At 49.5% G+C, this 23,286-nt stretch overlaps 1 protein-coding gene and 1 long non-coding RNA gene across 2 annotated transcripts in view; one reads left to right on the plus strand and one right to left on the minus strand.

Annotated features, from left to right (window-relative positions):
• NOS1 (nitric oxide synthase 1) overlaps nucleotides 1-17,357 on the minus strand; it is a 138,839-nt gene extending 121,482 nt beyond the window's left edge. The window contains exon 1 of the mRNA XM_048821378.2: nucleotides 17,211-17,357. The gene's annotated coding sequence lies outside the window, so the exon portion shown is untranslated. The remainder of the gene's footprint in view (nucleotides 1-17,210) is intronic.
• On the plus strand, nucleotides 16,779-21,581 carry LOC142069379 (uncharacterized). The gene is made up of 3 exons (XR_012665177.1): nucleotides 16,779-17,171; nucleotides 20,460-20,640; nucleotides 21,419-21,581. It is a non-coding gene; the product is annotated as an uncharacterized LOC142069379 (long non-coding RNA).
• The last annotated feature ends 1,705 nt before the right edge of the window (nucleotides 21,582-23,286 follow it).

A 23,286-nucleotide genomic window follows, 5' to 3' on the forward strand; every position in this document is an offset into this window, starting at 1 on the left:
TGATGGCTACTTACTCACTCTTCAGCAGTTATTTCAAGAGTATCCCATGAGCACTGGGATACATAGAGGGCCAAGAGCTGAGCAGAAAGACAAGTTAAGCACCCAGCGTGCTTGTTTTACTGGAACTACAATTCACATCCGTAGGTAGAGCCATCTTGTCTAACAGGAGCAGGACTGCAGTCTGTGCCTTTCTTCTTTGCATGATAATGTTTTCTATTGAGTTATTCTGAGTTCTTCTACTTTAAATTTGATAGGCAAGAGGCCAACAAGCCATTGGCACCATGCTGGTCGCTACCTGTTGCCATGAGTGTTGCAGTTTCTAACCCGTGTCAAGAGACTGGGCATTTTAGTGGCTCTGGAAGCAGTGTGGTGCGAATGGTTCACTGGGACAGGCTATAAATCAGTTTGCACTGTTTCCAGTTGCTTTTGTCCACCCTCACAGACGCTCAGCTCCCTCTGGGCATACTTTCTGCCTCCACCGAGCTGAGACTGTCAATAGGTCCAGATAAACCAGGTGGAGCTGACACTGAACCAACCGAGTTCTGAAAGCTCGGTTCCTTAGGTGATAAAAAAAGTGGCAGCTAACAAGCACCTAATTAAACCATAAATTTTATTAGAGGCCTAGATTTTAAGGGTATATCAGTATTGCTGCACTCAGCATGGCAAAACCTAACTGATTTAGGAGCCTGAGTCAATAGGAGTGATGACATAAGCAGCACTGCTATTCACTAAGCAAGTACAGTGCTTTGAACAGGCATTGTTTTGGAAGTACTATTTATTAGCATGACAAAACTCAGATCCCGGAGAGATTTGCTGGGTTTGGGGTTTTATTTTGCATCCTCAAGCCTGGGCCATTTTGGCAAACCCAGGCTAAGTTCCAAGCAGGCCTCCACCCAGATCCTGTTTCCAACAGAAGTCGCACAAAGCTGGGGGGGTATTGGGACAGTTTCCATATGGTGTCAAGTCAACCCCAAATTGCCTCATTTCAGCTGATCTTGGCTTTGAGATTGGAAGGAGGGGTTCGAACATGAAACCGCAAAACTCAACCCCACACAAGCAAAAGCAGAGGTTCTGGCCAGAAGAGACAATTAATCAATGGCAAAGCTCCAAGGTTACAAAAAGCAGCACTCTCTGGTATCTTAAATCAGAGCACAGGGGTTAGGTTTCTCATAGCAATAAGGAAAGTGGCCCATTCTCACTCTGCTAAGGGCCATCTGGAATACTTAACAAATAGGCAGTCTTCATATCTCTCCAAGCCCTTCAAGAGTCAACAACACATCTGCAGAGGACACTGACGATCCAAGTATTATGATCTACTATAGCACTTTACGGACATTAAGCCTCACAACCATCTTGTATGGTATTACTTTAAAAAAACCCACACACATACAGGGAAGCTGAGGTACAGGGAGGTTAAGTGACTTGTCCAAGGGCACAGGAATTCCATGGCAGAGCCAGGAATATAGCCCAGGACTCAGTCCCATGCCTAAACTACAAGAACTTCCTCCTTCTCAATCATGACACCAGGCCTGGACGAAAGCTCAGTGAAGCCAGTGGGACTCACTCATAGGCTTTAAGCCTAGAAGGGACCATCAAGATCATCTAGTCTGACCTCGAGCACCTTGCAAGACACTGAACCTCACCCACTCACTCCTGTAATAGACCCCTCACCTCTGACTGAGTTAGTGAAGTCCTCAAGTCACGGTTTAAAGATTTCAAGTTCCAGAGAATCCCCCATTTACACTAGTTTAAACCGGCAAGTGACCCCACACTATGCTGCAGAGGAAGGTGAAACCCTCTCAGGGTCTCAGCCAATCTGATCCAGAGGAAAATTTCTTCCTAACCCTAAATATACTGATCAGTTAGACCGCAAGCATGTGGGCAAGACCCACCAACCAGACACCTGGGAAAGAATTCTCTGTAGTAACTCGAAGCCCTCCCCATCTGGGTTTTGGATCAGGCTTAAAGTTCTTAACATCCAACTGTTTGTTGGCCTCAGTGAAATGAGTTCGATGGGTCTCAGTACAACTCCAAGTGGCAGATATCCAAACCACACACGCCTTTGCCACATTTGGTACTAATTGGCCCTCACCAGCATTTTCAGCAGAAAAACCAAGGGGTGAATGGTCATTAGAGACCGTCTGAGCCCCAGGAACGCCCCTTCTAGGTCTAGGCTGAGGCACATTAGCCCCATGAAGTGGCTTGCACACCACTAAGTCTACGCTGTGGCGCCCTCATGATAAGTGCCTCCTGGACAGCAAACAGTGAGATCACCCCTGGCTTTGAAACAAACTGCCCTTGTGTGCTACGGCGTGAGAGCATGGGCACAATAATACACACTACTGAACGGCTCTGGGGCATCCGATTACCGCAGTGCAGCATGGGACGGCATGTCATCATTCACAGTACACCTCAGGTAACATCGGCCCCCCACCCCACATGCAGTAAGAACAGACGTGCCTTCCCTTGCGTCGCCCTGGCTTACTTGTTTCCAGGCGTTCTCTGGCTCCTGGTTCTGACAAAGCGACTGCTGGCCATTTTGAGAGATCAGGGGCCCCTCGTGTGACTGGGAAAAGCAGAGTTATGGGGACGGGCTGAGTGTGTCCCAGCCATCACGGCGCTTCTCCCACTCCGGGGTGACAGAAGGTTCAGCTGCAAGTACAGCGAATATCCCCAGTGCTAAGGGCAGCGGAGAGCAGAGAGCTAGTGTGAACGCGCACAGCTGTTGCCCTCTGTGCTGTCACCTGCTTTTCCCTCAGGCCTTCCCCATCTGACTCACATGCGCCTTGTCCCAGCGTCCCCCTCCCCCCCGGGAACTCAGCAAAACCCAGGACCCAAGTCTAAAATGCAGGGCGCACACTGCCTAGCGGAAGCGAATGAAGGAAACTGCTGTTTCCCACAGGAAACCTGGCCTGACACAGCCCTCCAGTTGGCTTTGACTTTTCAGTTGTTAACCCCAGACTTCACCTAGAAGATTAAACAAACACCCTTGCAGGTAGACACCCCATATGCCTAGAAGTTCTGCTTCTCTTTCTCACAAGGTGTTTGAAACTTCAGGAGGGAATTGAATCTGCTATGTTGCAATTTTTTTAAAGACACTTAGGGCTGGATTCTGGACCCCGTTCCAGCTACCGGCTTCTGGGGGATCCTTAAGTGGTCCAGAGTCAGTGTCATGGCTGTATACGCCCCCCTACACACACACACACAAAATGGAAGCCACATCTACATGGGTGGTGGGGCAAGCTAGCTGCCTAAGTACAGTCCCATCTGAAAACCTAGGTATGTACTCAGTATAGCTGGCCCATTCTGCTGCTCATGCCTCCATGGCCAGGAAGATCACAAATCCTGCAGGTATGTCTACCTGCACTGGGAATCTCCAATGTAGATACCCACAGAGCCAGGAAGACGGGCTGTGGCTGCAGCCCCTCCAGGCTACAGCTAGTCCCAGCTGCTGGAAAGGGCCTGTGGGACTCCAGGCAGCCCCGAGTAGGCTGAAGCAGCCTAAAGGCTGGAGACCCGACCTACTCCCTCCCCAGCCCAAGAATCCAAAGGTAGTAAAGGTGACAAAAAGCCAACTCAGCCCCTCCTCGAGCTGTGCTCTTCCCTGGGTCCCAGACCACATCCCCAGGGGTTCATCTCGCTCACACACTTCCCTATCAATGCTCTCCTTTCACCATGTTCTCTATTTCACACCCGCACGGGGTCTGCCCAACTCCGGGGAGGGTGGGTGGGGGTGGTCTCCTTAATGTTCTTCCTTCCAGGAATAGAGAGATGTTGGGCAGATCTCTTCATTGCCAGGAGGTCTTGGAGTGCTAGGGGTAACTCAGAATTCCCCAAATGCAGGACCATGGCCCCTTCCATGTCAGGACTAGCATCTCTGTCTACTCCGATGCCTATGGAGGGCATTTCTGGCTAACACGATGATCTGCTGTGGCGGATCTGCTGGCACAGACTCCAGCCAGGTCAGCAGTGAATGGAAGCACACTTTCCCTACTGTGCTGTCAATTAAAGCTGGACACAAACGAAAGAGGCAGAAAAACAAACTCCAAACAATAAGCAGATGGTGCTTGTCCCATGAGGACGCTAGGCTGATGAGCTAACTTGTACCATCTCTACTGCCAAGGAATGTGGTTGTATTCCCTGGCCAGATGGCTCATTAGGCTGCATGGACTCCTCTCGCCAGCAAGCCCTCGTCGGAAAGGAGTTCAGCCTTTTCATTTGAGATCTCCCTCTCTCTGGCCAGCTCAGCTCTACATTCGGTGCATAATCAAAAGCAGGAGAGGCTCATGGAGAACAGTCCCGAGATCCAATCTCACGTTGGCCCATACAAGCAGTATGGGGGAGGTTTCACATGAGTCCTGGCCTCCAGCACCCCTAACTGTCCCTTCAAGGATCTGCTACCCCACCTTAGTCCTTACCCACACTACTGCCATGTAGCTCTAGTTCTAGGTCTCCCAAGAGCATGTGTTTATAGAAAAATTCTACAGCTCTTCACTGGTATGAAGCCAGCAGCGTTCTAGACTGTTAATGGCACTCTATAGCGAGGACTCTGAAAACATCTTTAAGGTCAGGCTTGACAAAGCCCTGGCTGGGATGATTTAGTTGGGGATTGGTCCTGTTTTGAGCAGGGGGGTTGGACTAGATGACCTCATGAGGTCCCTTCCAACCCTGATATTCTATGATATGGGGTCAGATCCTTGCCCCTGTTAAATCTGCTTTGCCCTGCTCTGGTAGCACAAAGCAATCTCTTAACCTCGGTGGCCCCCTGAGGATTCCTCTGGCACAGAGAAATCAGCTGTGGCCTACAGCTGGGCCAGATAGCTTCCTTCCCCCCATCCCCTACGGTCCACCCACACGTGTAAGGCGTATGGCTGAAGAAGCAGGGGGAATGGGCACGGAACTCTTGAGATCCAGAACAACCAGGCCCAGGAGATCTCTCTACGTTGTCACTTAGGACTGGCCCAGAAACCTGAAGATTGAGGAGCCATAGAAGTGGCTTACAGCGACCTTCGAGCACCCCTGCCATCAAGTTGTGACCAGGCCCAAATATCAGTTTCTGCCGGTATCTGGCTCATAGGCTTTAATGGAGTATAGGGCCCTCTCAATATGGTTTTGAGGTACCCCACAGAATTCCACAGTAACTCTAGATCCTCAGTTAGAGGGCTCTACAATTTCTTCATAGAGTGAGTCACATTTTAAATAAGCGATTGTCGCGTGTACAGCTCCCCTCCCATTCGCCATCACGCAGCCCCCCCTTCACAAGCACGTGGCATTGCTCTGGCAGCATCAGCAACTGATTAAATGGAAAAGGTAACGTAAGGGAAGAATTTGATGCTCTCATATGCTTTTATGCCTCTGGATAGCATTTACGGGTTGAGATTCCAACAAAGCTTGCTTGCCAGCATCCTGACCCAATGTTTCTGGGCTTGTTACTCAAATGATGAAGTGACATACAATATCTTGATTTCAGGATCCTGCCCAAGCAGATTCCCCAAGGTCCTGGGGAAAAGCAGTGATTCCCCAGCAGTCTCTTTTTCAAGAGATTGCCCTCTTTTCATAGGCCCTCGCATTCGAGTCACAAATTTTTATGGCCATTATGACTACCTACTCTGACCTCCTGCTTGACAGAGGCCCGAGAAATTTACCAAGTCATTCCAGCACTGTGCCTACTAACTTGCGTGTGAGTGTCTTTTAGAAACATACCCAGTCTTACCTGAAGTGAAGACTCTACCACATCTCTAGGAAATGAGGCACTTAGAAATTAAATACAGCTGCCTTTAGGGAACCAGGTTCCAGTAGGACCCCAGATGACCCTTCTGCTGGCTTCTAGCTGCCCCAGAGCACTCTCCTGTCCTACTATCTACTTTTATACGGCTTCCTTTCATTGGGGAAACCAGGAGAAGGCACTTCATGAGTATGAGGGTCCCCAAAGAGTCTGAGTTGCCTGTTGCCCACAGATGGATGATCAGAGTCTGGGTTGAAATCAGGAAAAGCACCTCCTAATATAGAAACTCAGGGGAACATTTTAGTTCTGCAAAACCAGTCTGGAAATCACATGAGAACAGGCTCACTCATGAGATGTCTGGCACGCCCTTGCTTCCAAGAAAGGCCGGAAATAATATCTGAGGACCATCAGTGTGCTTTTGGAGAGGAGGAGGCTGTATAGAGCATAGCTTCTTGGGGACCTGGATGGCTGGGGACCTTCCTTGTGGTATTTCAGCTCTTTCTGCTCCAGCTAGAACCCAAAAACAGACTCTGTTCTTTGATCTTCAGAAGATCTTACATCTGACATGAGCAAGGCTCTCTTGTTATCTGAGCTTGGCCCAAACCAAACCCATCATGAGCTTGGCTAGCTTTGCCCTCCTTTCCTCCCCATGTTTCCACAAGCACCTGGGCTTGCCTGGGAAGAGGAAGTTCTGAAATACTGTGAGAAAGTTTGAGATTAATGTACTGTGCAATCCTTTCTAACTACCTAGGCCGGTTTTTGTCAAGGTGACTTTCCATTGTCCGGGCCCTTTGTAGCAGAGAAAAATCCAATGTATCACCTCAGTGGGAGTTTGAGGAGCTGAGCCCTGACGCGTCCCAGGACCACAGCATTATGGGGATATTCAGTAACCTGATAGATGAAGATTCAGAACACGTCAAGGGGTTTGCTCTGCTTGGTAGCGGGATATAGCTCCCCATCTGCATTGCCAGGCAGCATCGGGAAAACTACCTTCTTATTATGTGGCACTGACTGGAGCTGGCAGAGGATGGAGGTGCTGTGGATCCAAATAGCCTTACAGAAAGAACACTACCGGGCAGAAGAGACTTCATAAGCTACTCAAACTCAAAGCTAAGTATGAATCTACAGACTTGCTGCTTCCTTGACACATTTCTACAAGTAACTCTTGTGCTTTGTAGTGAGATTTCCTAAATTTCTTTGCTATAAACCCCCCACCCCTGAGGGTGCACATATTTCGGAATCATAAATTAATAGAAAAGTGCCACCGACTATTGCTCATAGTCTCATGCTGTGTGTGGTGCAGAATTTGCAATTTTATCCTATAATATGTTTAAAGCTGTACTTAAAGTACTAATGACATATACCAAGGCCTCCCGAGCCATCCCTAGACTGATTTATAGACAGCATAAAAGGGAAACCTGATGGCACTTTCTGAAGGTTAGAGAAAAAGACTTCACTTAAGTTTTGTAACGCTGAGATAACTCGGGCTTTAAGGCTGAAAGAGACCATTGGGATCACTGACTCTGACCTCCAATTAACCTATCTCCCTGAACACAGAACAAGGAAAGAAGCAACTCTCTGTTGACCTGGCAGTTAACAGTTTACCACAGTACACACCCATACCCCTAGTTCAACACCACCAGATTCCCAAGAAAGAGCTTGGTTTCACTATTGGGTGGAGATGTAAACAGCTCACATTACAATCCCCTCTAGGCAATACTGAATTGACGCACATGAGCAAATATGCACCCCCTATGGAAAACCCTTGGCAAGCTGAATTAGTTCTGGCATTCTGAGCATGCCTGAATATTTGAATACTTATCTTCTCACCAGTCTCCCTTGTTGGCCTGACCCTTTGCATTCGCATTCAAGAAGTTGGATGAGACCCCACTTGGCCATGATGGAGAAACAAGGAAGGATTACAAACGTAACAGAAAAATATTTCCCCTAACAGTTACATTTTCCAGGTGCTTGCCATGCTGACTCATAACTCTCAAGTTCCACAGAGAGAAACATCTTCAGTATTTTAGGACTTCCTGGGAGAATTTATCTTTATGCATCTCTCTTCTGAGACGAGAGTTCCTGTGTTCTTGCCTCATTTCAGGGTGGGTGACAACATCCTGTCTGCCTACAATCTCTCTGTGGTGAGACCCGGCTGTAGCATTCTTCAAGTGCGGAGCCTGTATGGCTGGGTAGCATTGGCCGTCCCATGCCAAAGCCAGCTGCATTTAAGAGGCAGGTGAAAAGATTCTCATGTCTTTAGTGCCCATTTCTGCTCTCAGATACACTAGGGCAACTCCTATTACTTTAGCAGGACTTGCCCATCTAAGGCGGAATTGGACCGATAGTGAAGTGTTTGGCACCCGTCAGGATGAATGATGATTATATATAAAGAACTAAAATCTACATGCAGTTTGTTATCCTTGATTCAAGCTTTGAGAAATCAGAGAGAAGATTAGTGCAGAATCGTGTAGTTCTTATGTAGGATATTGGCTTGTCAGCCCAGGAGTCCAAAGCTCTCTGCATATCCCCGGAAGAGCAATCCAGAATGGGCAGCAAATTCATTGCAAATTGCAGACAGCGAAACAGAAATTGAGCACACCTCCTTTTGGAGGGATATCAAACAGCGGCAAATGCCACAAGCATTACACCTCCTTGCTTGTTTAAAACACAGACAACCATCACCATGCCCAATTAGACACACCCCTAAAACGTTAAAGTAATGTGTTAGCAAGCAGTTAAGCTATCCAGCCAGCAATATCCTACTTCACCATCTTTTTCCCTTCAGTATCTCCCCAGGGCATTTGCACCTCCAAATTAACCTTCACTCTATTCACTTGCATTATTATTGGGTTTTTTATATAGTCAAGAGCATGGGTATATCTTGTTGCCTTGATGTTAGGCCCCTACTTCTGTCTGTCTGAGCACCAGAATTAAGGAATGCGCTAACGAAAGTCTCCGCTCAAACGGAGTTATCAGGGAATCTTAGTTATAAAAAGGTGGGTGGGTGGTTTAAAAAAAAAAACCCAGTTAATGAGTTCCACCCTCCGAAGATCACAGAAGGCGTTTACTTGTCCTTCATGTGGTGAAGGAATTTCATTTGGACATTATCTCCTGAGCTCAATCAAGAGGTAGCAATCCTTTCTGTCAGGTTTCAGAATAGCAGCCGTGTTAGTCTGTATCCGCAAAAAGAAAAGGAGGACTTGTCGCACCTTAGAGACTAACAAATTTATTTGAGCATAAGCTTTCGTGGGCTACAGCTCACTTCATCGGATGCACTCTGTGCATCTCAAAGTGGTTTATATAGATTTTCCTTGCCCACAAAGTGAGAAACATCAGAGAGAGGTGCCTGCAGCTACCACTGCTTCAGTACATCACCTGCTTTTCCAAAGTCAAACTAGCCCAGGGAATTAGCATGCATCCTAGAGCCACCACATTAATTAAACTATTTGCTCCTTGATAAAATCAGTTTTGGGGACCTCGGTGTTCTCCTGTCCCCTGTCTCTCAGTCAGTGACCGTAAAGCTAAGTCGGCATGCTGATTACCTTCATAGTGGGTATCAAGAGTTTGGGGGTTGAAATTGCTGCATGCTCCCTGAACCAGGTGATTTAGGAAGCATCCTGCTGGGTAGAAGACTCGAGACCAGAGGTGGTCATGTTAGGGCTGTTGCTGCTGCTGAAGGCAGCTGTAAGAACATGTAACACAAGATGCCAACAGCATCTAGCTCAGAGACTGATGGGGCCCTTTCACGTATGGGATGTGAGTTACTGTGCTGTGAACAATGAGCGATGCTCCCTGGGACACTTTCACCTTCATTCTCCAGCCTAATGGCCTTGTGTCCAAGGCACCTGACGGATTGCTCCTTCTTGGCTAGCCTTGGGCAAGTCACCTCGGACCAGAGTCTCCATTGCCCTGTACCTGGTGGGGTCACTTGGACCAACTTTGCACTGGTCTATCTCATTACCAGTCTGATTTTACACTGAGATAAGGGACTCCACAAGGTGCAAGGCAATGGAAAATCTGAGCCACAGGGTCACTGTGCCTCAGTTCCCCATACCCAAATGGCAATCATAGTGCTTTTCTCCCAACCTTTGTCTGTCTGTTTTGCCTAGTTAGACCGCAGGGTCCTTGGTGCAGGGACTGTCTTTCACTATGGTTCCTGTGGTCCTAAGGATGACCACATTTAAAAACAAAATCACTTGTTGCCCAGTTTACACTAGGTGCAAAGTCTTCTTTAAAACCACAGTAGTTAGCCAAAATGTTCTACAAACACAACCTGTTTTCCTAGCCAGGACATGGGCTAAGCAGAGGGGAGTGCTGTGGTTCTGGATCCCACAAGCAGCATAACCTTCTTCTGCCAGGGGTAGAGGTTAGAAACATTAAGTCTCTGCCAGGCTAGTTCAGAGTCCTGCTGTGCTAGGTTTCTGCAGACACACAAAGTAAAATCTACACACTCTCGGTTTTACCTTCTGCAAGGACGAAGCACTACCAGGCTCCTGCATTATTACCAATTACACGGTTGCCTCATTACGAGGCACCAGTTAAACAAAAGCTTGAAGAGCTTTCACTAGGTTCTACCTTCAAATAAACTTAAGATTTATCTTTGCAGCATGTTTTAGACCATCACAGATCTTACCTCCCCTATGTCCCCTCCTCAGACCCCCAAGTTGTCCTGCGTGCGAGCCATTGAATTCCATGTATTTGGCTCTTTCAGACACAGAAATGCACGACGACAGCCCCAACTCCCTTTGTAGAGCCCTCTGAACGCTACGTGTCAGAGAAACACAGAACATCAAAGGGGCTAATTATCTTTAATACAGTGCACACTAACATACACAAAACAACCTAAAAACAAAACCCTTTTAGGCAGGTGTGTGCGATTCTGACAGTTTTGGTTTTAAATTCCGGGTTCTTCTTTTCCTTGAGCTGCCCAGCCGAGAGCTGATGGGAGGGGATGATTGAGTTTGTTAATATCACCCATAATGAAGCAGCTTTATGAAAAAAAAACAGGGAGTTGGGGAAAATAGGACAGAACAGGTTTAAAGCAGGTAATTTTCATAATTGAATGCAGGCGTTTTAGGGAGTGTTTGACATCTTCCCTATTGAGAGACAAGTGAAAAGACCTGACATCATTGCTCTCGCCCCCACGGCACGTCAATGGGCAGCAGCATAACTGGCCTCCGCATCTAACCTGAAAGACAATATGTAAAAAAAAGAGACAAATTCATGAATAATGGAAGGAGGCTGGAAAGGAACCAAGCAGCATGGTCCAGCAGACAGGCCACTCACCTGCGAGCCTGGAGACCTGGGCTCTGCTTCAAGTTCTTATTGACCTTCAGTGTCATTTTGGGCAAGTCACCTGACTTTGCTCTGTGCCTCAGTTTCCCCAGCTGTAGAATGGGAAGAACGACACCCTGTTTTTCCAAGTGCTTGGAGATCGATGGATTAAAGACACCAGATAAAAACTAGGTATGGCAGAAACCGTCACAGTGGACTGGCCTATTAATAGGATTCTTTGAAAATCCAATGTGAGGCCTGAAAGCAAACAAAAATAGATACACAAAAGGAATTGTGGAACTAACAGAGCATTTGCCTCTATCTTAGTATTCTCTCTGCCTGTGCATTGTATTCCTCTCCGCTACCCTTCATGTGATCTATTTACACGATAAGCACTTTGGGACAAGGACAGTCTATTACCTAGCACAACAGGGCCCTGTTCTTGGATGGTGCCTAGGCACTACCGTCATAAAGAAGATGGGGCTAGAAGTCCTCAAAAGCCACTACTGGGCCATTGACCCATATGTTCTGTTAGCCAAAGCTGAAGCCAGGCTTTCCTTCTATAAGCAGAACTCCTAGCCTCTGAGCCGGATGCTTACAAAAACATGAGACAAAGCCAGTTTAACTGGCATGCTTGAGAAACTGAGCGTGCGGCTCGTACACGGGGGCACATCCACCAGAGCAATGTCTGCCCCAAAACATGAGTGTGGTAGGGTCCCCAATCGACCACAGTGCCCCTGGCAGTTGACAGCTCCCTGCCAGAGCACCCCTGTGTACTGCGAGCTGGGCTTCCCATCAGTTGAGAGAGCATCAATTTCTAGAGTGAGATTGTTCCCCAGGCTTCGCCCGGTTCGTTCCACTGCAGAGCTGGTTTCCTCTCTCAGGCCACGGGTGCTCATTCAGAAACATGGCTGGATGCACAAGGGTTCCAGCCAAGGGGACAGAGAGGCTCCTCCGTCCTTCCCCCTGGGGTAGCACCTGTGCCAGTTACACTAGGTTCCAGGTAATAACCTGCCACATTGCAACAGGGATCTGCTAAGCCGTTTATTTAGATTTTCTGCTGAAACTTTCTTCCCTCCACCTCCTCTCCCACCAGCCCTGCCTGCGAGCAACTGAGGCTTCTTATCGCTAGGTGCATCCATATACAAAGGGTCCCACGCCCCGGGCCCATACATCCAGCGTGGAGGAGACTCAAACTTAAGAGCCAGGAGGACTCCCACACATCAACCTGGTAGTCAGGTGCACCCAGAGTGGCAGACCTAGAAGGGTGGGTGGAGCAGAGAAAGCTCTCAAAGCATGGAGCAGCTCAGATGCCTTGGAGGTTGCTGCTGGCCCAGGTTCAGCAAGAGCCAGCGGCTGAGAGAGCTTCCCACGCGGCCAGCCTTTCTTTCATTGTGTTTCTTTCTGTAAGTGGGTGTAATGCCAGGTGTGACTTTCCTTTTGGGAACGCTGCCCCTGCAATCAGCATAAGTGTGACCTATTCAGTCACCCGCACTCAACAGGTGCCTGGCAGGTTTAAGCAAAGGAGACCCCTGGAGCTTTTCCGAACAATCCACACACTCTTATCTGGCCAGAGTTATTGTCTCAGGCCGTGGAAAAAAAAGGGAACGGAAGAATTTATTTGCACAGAGACTAGAGGGATGTGTGCTACAGGCCCGCCCAGGCTGCTCTGGACTCAGGGCCGACCCCCTGTTGACGTCAGAGGACACTGCCTGAACAAGGAGCAGAGGACCCGACCCTGCTGAAAGTTTGCAAAGCAAATGAATTTGTTTCCCTTTATGACTGGGGGTGAGGGCAGGGAACCAGGGTCCGCAGCATCCTAGTGGGCAGCGCCTACAGTCAGACTGGCCCATCTCCCCCTCCCAGCCACGCCAGCCCCCGAGGGCAATGTACAGTGTGCAAGCAGCAGAGCGTGTCCAGGCCCATCCTGTGCCTCGAGGCAGCATCTCCAGCAGAACCGGAACAGACAGGACCCCAGCCAGGGGGGCCAGGCAGACGCACCGCAGGACGTAGGCAGGGCCTCATCTTTTCCCTTGGTATCCGACTTCATCACGTGGTCCCTGAATGCCCAGCCAGCATTGTACAACAACTAGGCTCTGCACATTACCGGGCCAGATGCCGATGCTTTTACTCACTGCCCAACAGCACATTGCTCCACGACCAGTTCCAGGCCAGTCGATGGGAACCCCGGCCATTAGAATATGGCCCTTTGTTATTAGCAGCGTTGACTGAAGTACAATCATGGGCTCAAATCAAGCACTCCCAACACTCAGGATCTCAACCCGGCCTCCCGGGAATTCCCATCTCTCCTGGGATGGGCCATCAGCAGATGCTGCGCTTGCTCTTTGCTAGTAGACTCAGGTGGGCAAATCCCACATGATCGGTTTCCTGGAACTGCCGGGTGGGAGGGCCTGGCTACCCTGCGAGTGAAGATAGCACAGGTAGGCATACCCATGCCAGCTTCAATCTCACTAGCACAGATAACAGTGTAGGGATGGCAGCATGGGCTAGCAACTAGGGTACAAACCCACCAGAGAGCCTGGGCGTATTTTCTGGTGGCTAGCCGGGCTGTCATGCCTGCTCTTCTATTGTTACCCACGCTAGCTAGATGAATGCTAGCACAGGGATGCCTGCCTTCTGGACAACAGTCACACCTTGCCTTGCACTGCGGATGTGCCCTAAACCCTCTGCTTCTTCAGGTACCTATCAGGTTAGGCCACTGCCAGATCTCAGGCTGTGAAGATCTGATCCAAAAGGCAGATCCTATGTGCCTATGGTTTAGAATCAAAACATCCCCTGTTTGGAGTTCTGGGAGCGTGAAAAGGAGTCAAAAGCGACCTCAGAGTTTTGCAGAAATAGACACAGTCGCTCCTGGGAAGAGAGTTTTCCTGAAGGCCACAGCCCCACGAGCAGTACTGCCCTGGGATTTACGTCCCGGAAAATAGCGAGAGTAATTGAAACGGGAGACGCTGCTCACAGCCTGTTCCCCTCAGCAGTCACAATGGCACCACCATTTTGGTGCCTACACACGCTTTAGCCACACACACTTTTACCTGCTCACACACCGGCGGAGGGAACTGGAAGGGACAGGTTTTCTGGGCGGGGGGATGAGGTGGGGTGCGATGTCCATGCGTTCCTCCACAGAATTTTGAGGGAAGCAATAGGCACATGGGTTGTTGCTCTCCTTTACATAAGTGCCGGACTAGGCCAGGACATTAAAAGGGAGGACTACATTAACCCAGGACTGGGAATGATGAAAACTGGGGTTCTAATCTCATCTAGGCTACTCGGTCACTATGTGACCTTGCGCAAGTCACGGAATCGCTTTGTGCCTCCGTTCCCCCATGTGTAAAATGCTCACCAGGAGACAAGGTTAAACAGTTTCCACCTACGTTGTTTACGCCACATACTCAACACCAAATGGCAGGATAAAGTCACCAACGCAGAGGTTCTTCAAAGGGCAAATTTAGCACGTGTGACAGCCCCCACACAAGCAAAGACATCTGAGTAGGTTGGCAGATGGATGCGTACCCAAGGACATGCTGTACGGGGAGCTATCAGAGGGAACAAGAACAACAGGACATCCCAAGCTTTGCTATAAAGACACATGCAAGTGAGATATGAAGGAATTTGGAATTGATCTTGACCATTGGGAAATCTTGGCAAGCGATCGTAACAAGTGGCACCATCATCTCCATCAGGGTATCAAAGTCCATGACAGGAGCTTGAGGAGAAAAGAGCCTGTAGGAAGCAAGCAGCTCCCAACCAAGACAGACATTTGCAATAACTGCCAAAGATCATGCAACTCTCGGATTGGACTATTCAGTTACATGAGACATTGCAAACCATCTGCATCGTAGGCTGCAGTTCCCACCGTCTCCCGCAGACAAAAGGATGTCAACAAAATGGGGAGACCACCACCTACCTCACAGGGATGTGTCCAGACTCACTTAATGTCTGTGAAGTGCTTTGAGATCCCTGGGTAAAAGGATGCCATAGAAATACTCATTTATAAATACAGGTTTTTGTCAATGAAAATAGGTTTGTTGCAAACAGCCTGTGTCCGTATTTTGCAGGCCCCTTGGAGAGGTTGGCCTTCAGAGTCTCAGGTATCACAGTGACCTAGCGGATGTGAGGCCAGCCCCCATACTGGACAACACAGTTTCACCCTGACTATTGTACCACATTGCACAGGCCAAGGTAGCACCTCATCCATCCATCCTGCCCCCTCCCACTATCTCCCTGGCATAGTCCAGCAAAGTATCTCACAGCCTTGAGCAAGGAAAGATTTCTCATTGGCCAAGCCAGCCAACAGAGCACCTGGCCCTGGGAATGGTTAGAGGCTGCAGGAGGTTCTCTCCCTGAATAAACACTGGCTTTCCCCCGCCTCAATTCACAACCAGAGAGTGCTCCGAGCTTTATTTCCCATGGCACCAACTGGGCTGGTGGCATGGACCCAAATTGCAGTTTGCGTGATGAAAACAAGGCAGTGGGGGAAGTTCAGCACCAAATGAAGCCCGAACACCAAAACAGGAAGTGTTTGAATTAGGAAACCCACCCAAACTTTACCGGTTGGAAAGCTTGACTTGCCCCCGGACATGATCCGTGCCCTAGGAGAATGAGAAAAAGGAAGAGATTCCAAGGGGAAAAATAAAAAGGTGACATCTGCGTGGCATGCACTTGCTCCAGCCTACCTTCCAGAGGTCTCTGCTTATCCTGATAGGAACGAAACCAATAGCGTTCAACAGAAATCACTATAGAAACCGATAGTCTTTAACACACAATGGTCTCTTTTCTGCAGGCTTTTAGAACCATCCTACAACATGCTGTAGTAGGAATATTATTTGTATTGGCATAGCATCTCGGAGCCCTGGAGCCCTATGGTGCTAGGAGCTGTACAAACACAGAACAAAAGCCAGTTCCCTGCCCCAAAGAGTTTACAATCTGAATGACCGCCTGTGTTCTACAGAACTTTATCCTTCAGATGGTAGCACGGTTCTCCCTTTAGAAGGGTTTCAAAGAACAGCTGTGTGAACCCCGGACACAGCTTGTTCACCCACAGTGTAAAGCAGCCCTCAAAACACTGACATTCTCTTACTCAGGATCTCAAGCAGATGACAAGAAGAGCAAGGAGAGGGATAGCTCAGTGGTTTGCACATTGTCCTGCTAAACCTCGGGTTGGGAGCTCAATCCTTAAGGGGGCCATTTAGGAACTGGGGGGACAAAAACTGGGGATTGGTCCTGCTTTGAGCAGGGGGTTGGACTAGATGACCTCTTGAGGTCCCTTCCAACCCTGATATACTATGACCCATAGCTTGGGTTAAATTACCTGCTGCCTCACCTAACTGCTGGCACCGTGGTTTAGTACCCAAGGATCTCTCTGGGGTGTGGTGGGAAGGAGCGGGAATGACAGCCAAAAGACACACACCATCAGGCCTAACTTAACCTATTTGTACAGCACTTCACACAATCCAGTTCCGGTCCACTCCTGCGGCTCCTAGGCACTACCGAAATACAAGCAAAAATATAAATAAATAATATGACCTTCAGACGCAAGCAGGGTAGTTGCTATGGAGAGCAATCCCCCCTCCCCCTGGACACACACAGGATTTATAACACAGAGAGTGCTGCGATTGCTGGCAAGCAGACAACTTGGGTGCAAAAGACCCTTGGCAGAGCCACCTGGGCTATTTTTAGAAATTAAACACGCAGACAGTTTCCTGTCTGCCCAGAGAGAACAAACAACCCAGCACACAAACCTAGACACTAGCAAAGCCCAAACTTGAAGGGAAATCACGTAGTGAAGGTCTCAGACTTTGTCACAGTTTCCACCACTTGGCTGTCCTGTCTTTCTCCGAGGAGCACGGCGAGCAATGCCCTTACCAAGCTCCTAAAACCGAGGAGCCTCGCTGGCACAGAGGAGGCCCCATAGAGCACCGTGGATTCTCCTTCCTTCCTGGCACTTTGGGGGAAGTCAGGGAGAGACTGGAACTTCACCAAACCAGTGCACTGGCCACACATGGAGGGACCACCTCAGTGCCCCAGCCAACGCCCAGCCTGAGCTGGGGACTTGCTCCTAGGAATGGAACGAAGCCTTTCACCCAGGGCATTCGAGCCTGCCATAGACCGTCTAACCCGTGCCGAGCCGGGGAAGCCCACGCAGCTCCAGGTAATGGGAATGTAAAATACTGGCAGAGAGCGTACTCACTCGGCTTGCCCTTCTGTAGCAGCGCTCCAGTCCAGCCATCTCCTCTCACATTCCCTTTCAGTCTAACCCCGGCTCTAGTCGTGCCTTTCCCATCTGGAGACTAAGTGGTAATTAATCAGCAGGAGCCCTCACCAGCCTCGCTGCCTGTGTTACTCTGAATGAAGTAGGATTAATTGACACCACCTGGGAACAGCGACCTGTGCCTTCACCCTGCTAGCCAGCATTGCTGGCTCCAGAGGCTGCCCGGGGACGGGTGTGCTGCCCACCCCCAGCTCGGATTGTTCTTTTTTTGGCCTGGCTTTTATTATGCACTCCCACTGGGTTAAGGAAAGGCTCTGGGTTTCTCTTGCTTCACCGGGACCTGTCCACCATTACCTTTAGTTCGGAGGGTTTTCCAGATCAGATCTTGACACATTTTATACAAATGTGCCTCTTCCTTGCCCCGCCTCGGATGCTGCTGGCCCTCCCACAGCTTGATCTTTCTCGTGCGTTTCCAGAAAGGCTTGACCTTCGAAAGCAGATCCCAGCAAGTGATTCTTCAATGCCTGGTGATGTGCTAAAGGAACCAGCATCCCCATGTAATGCACCGGGAGTTAGCCACACCCATGCCACCCACAGGGCCTGAATCCCAGTGACTCCCTACACTGCACACTAAACCCGGGCTCTGATTCAGGTTTGAGTCCAAGCCCCTCTTGGGTCCACACACAGGTCCTGGGGCCCCACTAGGTGGGTGGGTCAGAGCCCAAGTCCCGCTGTGGTGTTCCAAGCCCTGTCATTTCGCAGTGTGGACGCAGCTCAAGCTGCAGAACAGAGTCAGAGGGCTCCCTAGTGCAGTATGGCTATGTTACCAGAGCTGTGAGATCCAGCAACTGCGAACCCAGCTTTACAATGTAGTGCGGATGCTTAAGAGTGGGGTTAGAAACCTGAGTCCATGAGCCTGGGTCCCATTGACCTGGGCTTAGTGTGCTAAAGGCCCCCTATGCTGCCCCATGCGCAAGGGGTCTCCCTGGACGTTAGAGAGCTGGGACAATGCCTGTGTTACCCCTGTCCCTTAGCTCCCAGCATTACGGATCGGAAGGGGCAATGCCATGGCCAAAGTACACTGCACTCCAGCTGTTCTCTGCTTCCCACAGGGGGACCATGGGGAACAGAGCCTAAACTAGAGCAGCCCAAAGACCACCCCAAAATATGGCATTCACAAAGGTGGCTTCAATGAACCTTCACCTTCTCTGCTGCCCTGGCCCCAGGGGCTGAGAATCTGGGCTCCAGGCTGCAGTCTGGAGTCTGTGCCAGTCTGGGTCCTAAAGCAAAACACTGATCTTTAAAAAGGATTGTTCCCAAGCCTCTTTCCGAGCACCGTCAGCTATAGATAGGCTAAGGACTGCCTGAGGGCACGCACAGGAAACCACACAGCAGAAAAACCACTTCTCTGCTGCCTGTAAATAATGGAGAATCTGCAACAGCAGGAATTTCTCTTACATGTCCTGGCTGGCTAGCCCAACCCCTGGGGCCTGCCAGCATTAATGTGGGGTACCTTACCCCGTCCTACACCACCACCGGTGGAGAGAGGGTGATCACGTGCATCTAATTTCTCCATCCGCAGCCATTCCAGCACGGCTCCCGACACACGGCGGGGAGCGAATGAGACAGGTAGCTCTGCAAAGCATGATACAAGGCAGTCACATTGCTAGCTGGCAGGGCCCTTATTCCAGAGATCGTTGCAATGGAATAAAATGTCACAAGACAAAGGTCGCGTGCTGTGAGATAAGTGTGAGGCAAGTCACCACGCTCATTTTCAGAGACATTGATTCCAGAGCGTGGTCTTTATTTAGTTGCTCTTAACGATGCGATGCGTGAGGCCGGTTCCTCAGTGGATACTGCAGCATTACAGGGTAAGAGCTGCTGAGTACTGACATTCTGATCGGTAAGGAGAAGAGATTCCATGGGCCAAATTTTCAGTTCAAAGCTTCCCAGTTCCCCAATTCTGAGGCCAGATGGTGGGGGGTCAGTCCCTGGCATTGGGTTAAAGCAGCCTCAGGGATTCTCTAACAACCTTTTTCATACTCAGACGACCCCCCACATCATACCCCCCCACCCCGCCACAGACACATACACACACTCTCTTCTATTTAACAGTATGAGAAAGGAAATCACAACCACCCAGCCTAACACCTGTTTACGACCCTCAGGTTGACCCCCACACTGTGTTGTAAGCCAGGCTGCCTCAAGGAGCAATTCCAGAAGCTGAGAATAGCTGGAGCAGAGGGATGTCCTGGCCCCAGCCACATCCTCCATGCAGGGCAATTCCCGGCTGGCCACATCTACTGGGGTGCTGGCTCCTTTGGACAGCAGAGCAGCTTAGAATGGTAGTAGCAGAAGAGACAGTCAGGCCCTACTTCTTTATCCTACAGCTAGGTGAACACTGAAAAAGAATTGTGTCTGTTTAAAAAACTCCACGATCCCTTCATCCCTTGTCTGCCCCTTTAGTGTTCAGTCAATGGAAGTATTCTAAGAAACTGGTTAGCCGGAAGGAAGGCTTACGGAAACAATAGATTTACTGCAAATATTTTGAATTCTTCACCATGCTTGCTCACCCTGGACAGCAGGGTGGTGCTAGGCCAACCAGGGAAAAGAAACGTGCCGTGTGTCTGATTTGCCGAATCAGAACAGCCGAAAAGTCAGGATTTCATGCAAGGCAATGATGGAGAAAAGAATTTCAAACTATGAATAACAATCAGTCCAAGACAGAATATGGCAGATGTCATCAACAAATGACATCTGAGGACTTCTTAGGAGCTCTGCTGCATTTATGACAGCTGCCACCCGGTCAATCTATCTGCTTAAGATTTTGTATTTGCACCCATCAACATAGTATCCAAAGTCACTGGCTTACAGCCTGAAATAAGCAAGTCTGCCCCACGGCAACGTTTTAATGTGAATATGACCTGCGTCAGTGCCAAGCTAACCAGCTATCTATAAATGCCTGACCTAACCCGGGTATGTATTGTATCTGAACTGACACGTCCATCTTTATCCGCGGAAAGTCCTACTTCTGAGGGTAGTCGTCATCCCATAATTAGCCAGTGAGCACTCAGGAATTTTCCGGATGGTGTTTCCTTGAGTGAGATCATTCAGCACAGGCACCATGCATGGCTTCAGACCAGAAGCAAGGTAGCCTGAAAGTAGCAGAAGCTCTCCGAGTTTAGTAGTTCCCCCCCACCTTTCACTGGATAATTTATTCTGGCCTAGAACCTGTCAGCAGCAGCCATGTGAATTCTGGCCATCACGTGGGTCAGGGGAAGCGGAGAAGGCGACACAGCTGATACGCGCCGACGTCTCTTGAGACCAGAGAGGACGAGGCAGCTGGCAGCAGACCCCATCGCGTGACGTCCTCCAAGGTCCCAGCCAAGAACATACCAACTGATCCCGAGTGAGTCAGTGCTCCAGAGAGCTGCTGATCCAAGGGGAGCAGAGATTGTGAGGGGGTAAAACATGGGGGGAAGGAAGTGAGAGTGAACAATAAACATTGCTACACAGCCTGCGCCGTATGTTCTGGGATCTCACTGGCCCCAAGTGTCTCAGAAGTATCCGCGGAGAGAGGCAGCTTGGAATTGGGATGCCGCACTATTGAAATTCTCAATATTCTTATTGTGCCAATTAATCTTATTGTGCCAATTAATCACCTGGGGCTTGTCTTCTACAGCGACTGCAAGCGCTTCAGGGCAGGGAGTGGCTGGTAGGTTTAGGCCCAGCCCTGCAAGGTGCAGAGCGCCTTCAACTCCTGCTCATTTCAGCGGGAGCTGAGAGCAAGAAGATGCTCGGCCCCTTGAGGGATTGGGTCCCTTGGGCCAGCTCCTGTTGGAACCCACGGAAGGTTTGATGGACTTTGCTGGGAGCAGTAGGTGCTCAGCACCTTTGGGGACAAAACCAGGCCTTGGGTCTGCAAAGCATGGTGTCAGGGCCAGCCCCTGTGAGTGATCTTTCCATGGTACATGTGCTAGGTGTTCGCTCATTCAGTGCTCAAGGGGTATTGGCTGAAACAGCAGGTTTCAAGTATCTAGCCACCCTGCGATAAATCCAAATACCAGCTGGGTTCACTGAGCCCTTTATCCTACAAAGGCAGATGCGCTGCGCTCCAAGCAGTTCATGGAGGAAGGGATCGTCTCAGAAGAGACCTTAAGAAACAAATTCCTGTCTTCTCTTTGTAGGTACCAAGGCTCCCAGGGAACTTTGGACAAGAGCAAGGGAGGTATGCTAGCACCCTTGGCATTATTATTTGTATTCCAGCAGGGCCCAGCAGCCCCACACAGGCCAGGGGCTCCCTTGTGCTCGGTGCTGCACACGGAACAGAAGGGACTCTCTGCCCCCAACAGAAACAGACAAATAAGGAGCTGTTGAGAAACTGAACGGTTTTTCCTCTCTCCGCACTCTCGCACAGCGTGGTGTGCTGGGTGGCTATTGTCCACTGTCCACCCCACCGGAGGCTGCATCTCAGGGTTCTTAGCTCCATCGTTTGGGAAGCCTTTGGCATGAGACGCGCCAAGAGGAAATGCAAAATTCTTTCCCCTTGTTTATTTTTGTGATCTGTTTGCGGAGAAAGAAGGATTCCCACGCCGCAATTGCTCTCTTGCAAGGGCGCGAGATGTTTTATTATTGCTATCATGCGGATTTGATTTGAGCGCCTGGCGCGTGTCACACTTCTCTGGCGCTCTGCAAAAAAGCGTGAAGCCTATTTCAACTTCCTTCCCCGGGCCGCAGCTCAGAAAGCGGAGAGGTCATGAACAGACAACCCGCTCCCAAAACAAGTGGCAAAAGGTCTGGCTCCAATTACTGGAGTCCACAGGTGGGAGGGGCAAATGGTTACACAAGAGCAATACAAAAATAGAGATGGGAGAAACCGAATCTGCTGAGCAATGGGAGGTCATTTAATAGGAGATGCCTGTGACTGTGTGTAATACCACTGGAAAATACCGCAGCACCAGCTCAGGTCACCTCTATGGCTCTATTTATACTGATGTAATTAGCGAGGCCATATTCAGTTAGCACAGCTCAAGGGAGAGCTCACAGCGCAAGAACCATTCTGTTTGGTCCTTTGCATATGGATTTGAAAATAAAGTTAGTCATTAAAATCTGCACTCACAAGCTTCCTGCCGGGGAGTGACAGACACAATACCAGAGCCCAGGGGCACTGCTTGACAGTCAGGTTCCCTTCTGCATTAAATAGCTTGGTTAACTTAGAAGCGGATCTGCACCAAACTCTGGATCTGAACTTCCAGGCATGTGGATTCTGAACCCAGGTCTGACTTGCACAGTCAGCTCTGTCTAATCTAATCCATCCTGGCATTTACAATGGGCTCATTGTAGCTAAACCCAGGTCTCCAAGCAACCCTATGCTTGGTGGGGTTAAAGAAAAAAAAAGAGAGCACAGGTTGGTTCAGCTAATTAGAGGAAGAAAATCAAGCTGTGAAAGTCAGAGCCAGCTCCAGTGGTGAATTCCCAACAGCCCAAAGCTCAGACTCTGGGGCAATTCAGGATTCCCGTTCCTTTAGTAAGCCACACATAGAATCATAGAAGATTAGGGTTGGAAGGGACCGCAGGAGGTCATCTAGTCCCACCCCCAGCTCAAAGCAGGACCAGCCCCAACTAAATCATCCCAGCCAAGGCTTTGTCAAGCCGGGCCTTAAAAACCTCTAAGGATGGAGATTTCACCACCTCCCTAGGTAACCCATTCCAGTGTTTCACCACCCTCCTCGTGAAATAGTGTTTCCTAATATCCAACCTTTAGACCTCCCCCACTGCAACTTGAGACCATGGCTCCTTGTTCTGTCATCTGCTACCACTGAGAACAGTCTAGATCGATCCCCTTTGGAACCCCTCTTCAGGTAGTTGAAAGCAGCTATCAAATCTCCCCTCATTCTTCTCTTCTGCAGACTAAACAATCCCAGTTCCCTCAGTCTCTCATCGTAAGTCATGTGCCCCAGCCCCCTGATCATTTTCGTTGCCCTCCGCTGGACTCTCTCCAATTTGTTCACATCCCTTCTGTAATGCGGGGACCAAAACTGGACGCAGTACTCCA

This window comes from Caretta caretta, chromosome 15, assembly GCF_965140235.1.
Source record: "Caretta caretta isolate rCarCar2 chromosome 15, rCarCar1.hap1, whole genome shotgun sequence".
In the NCBI taxonomy this organism is placed as follows: Eukaryota; Metazoa; Chordata; order Testudines; family Cheloniidae; genus Caretta; species Caretta caretta.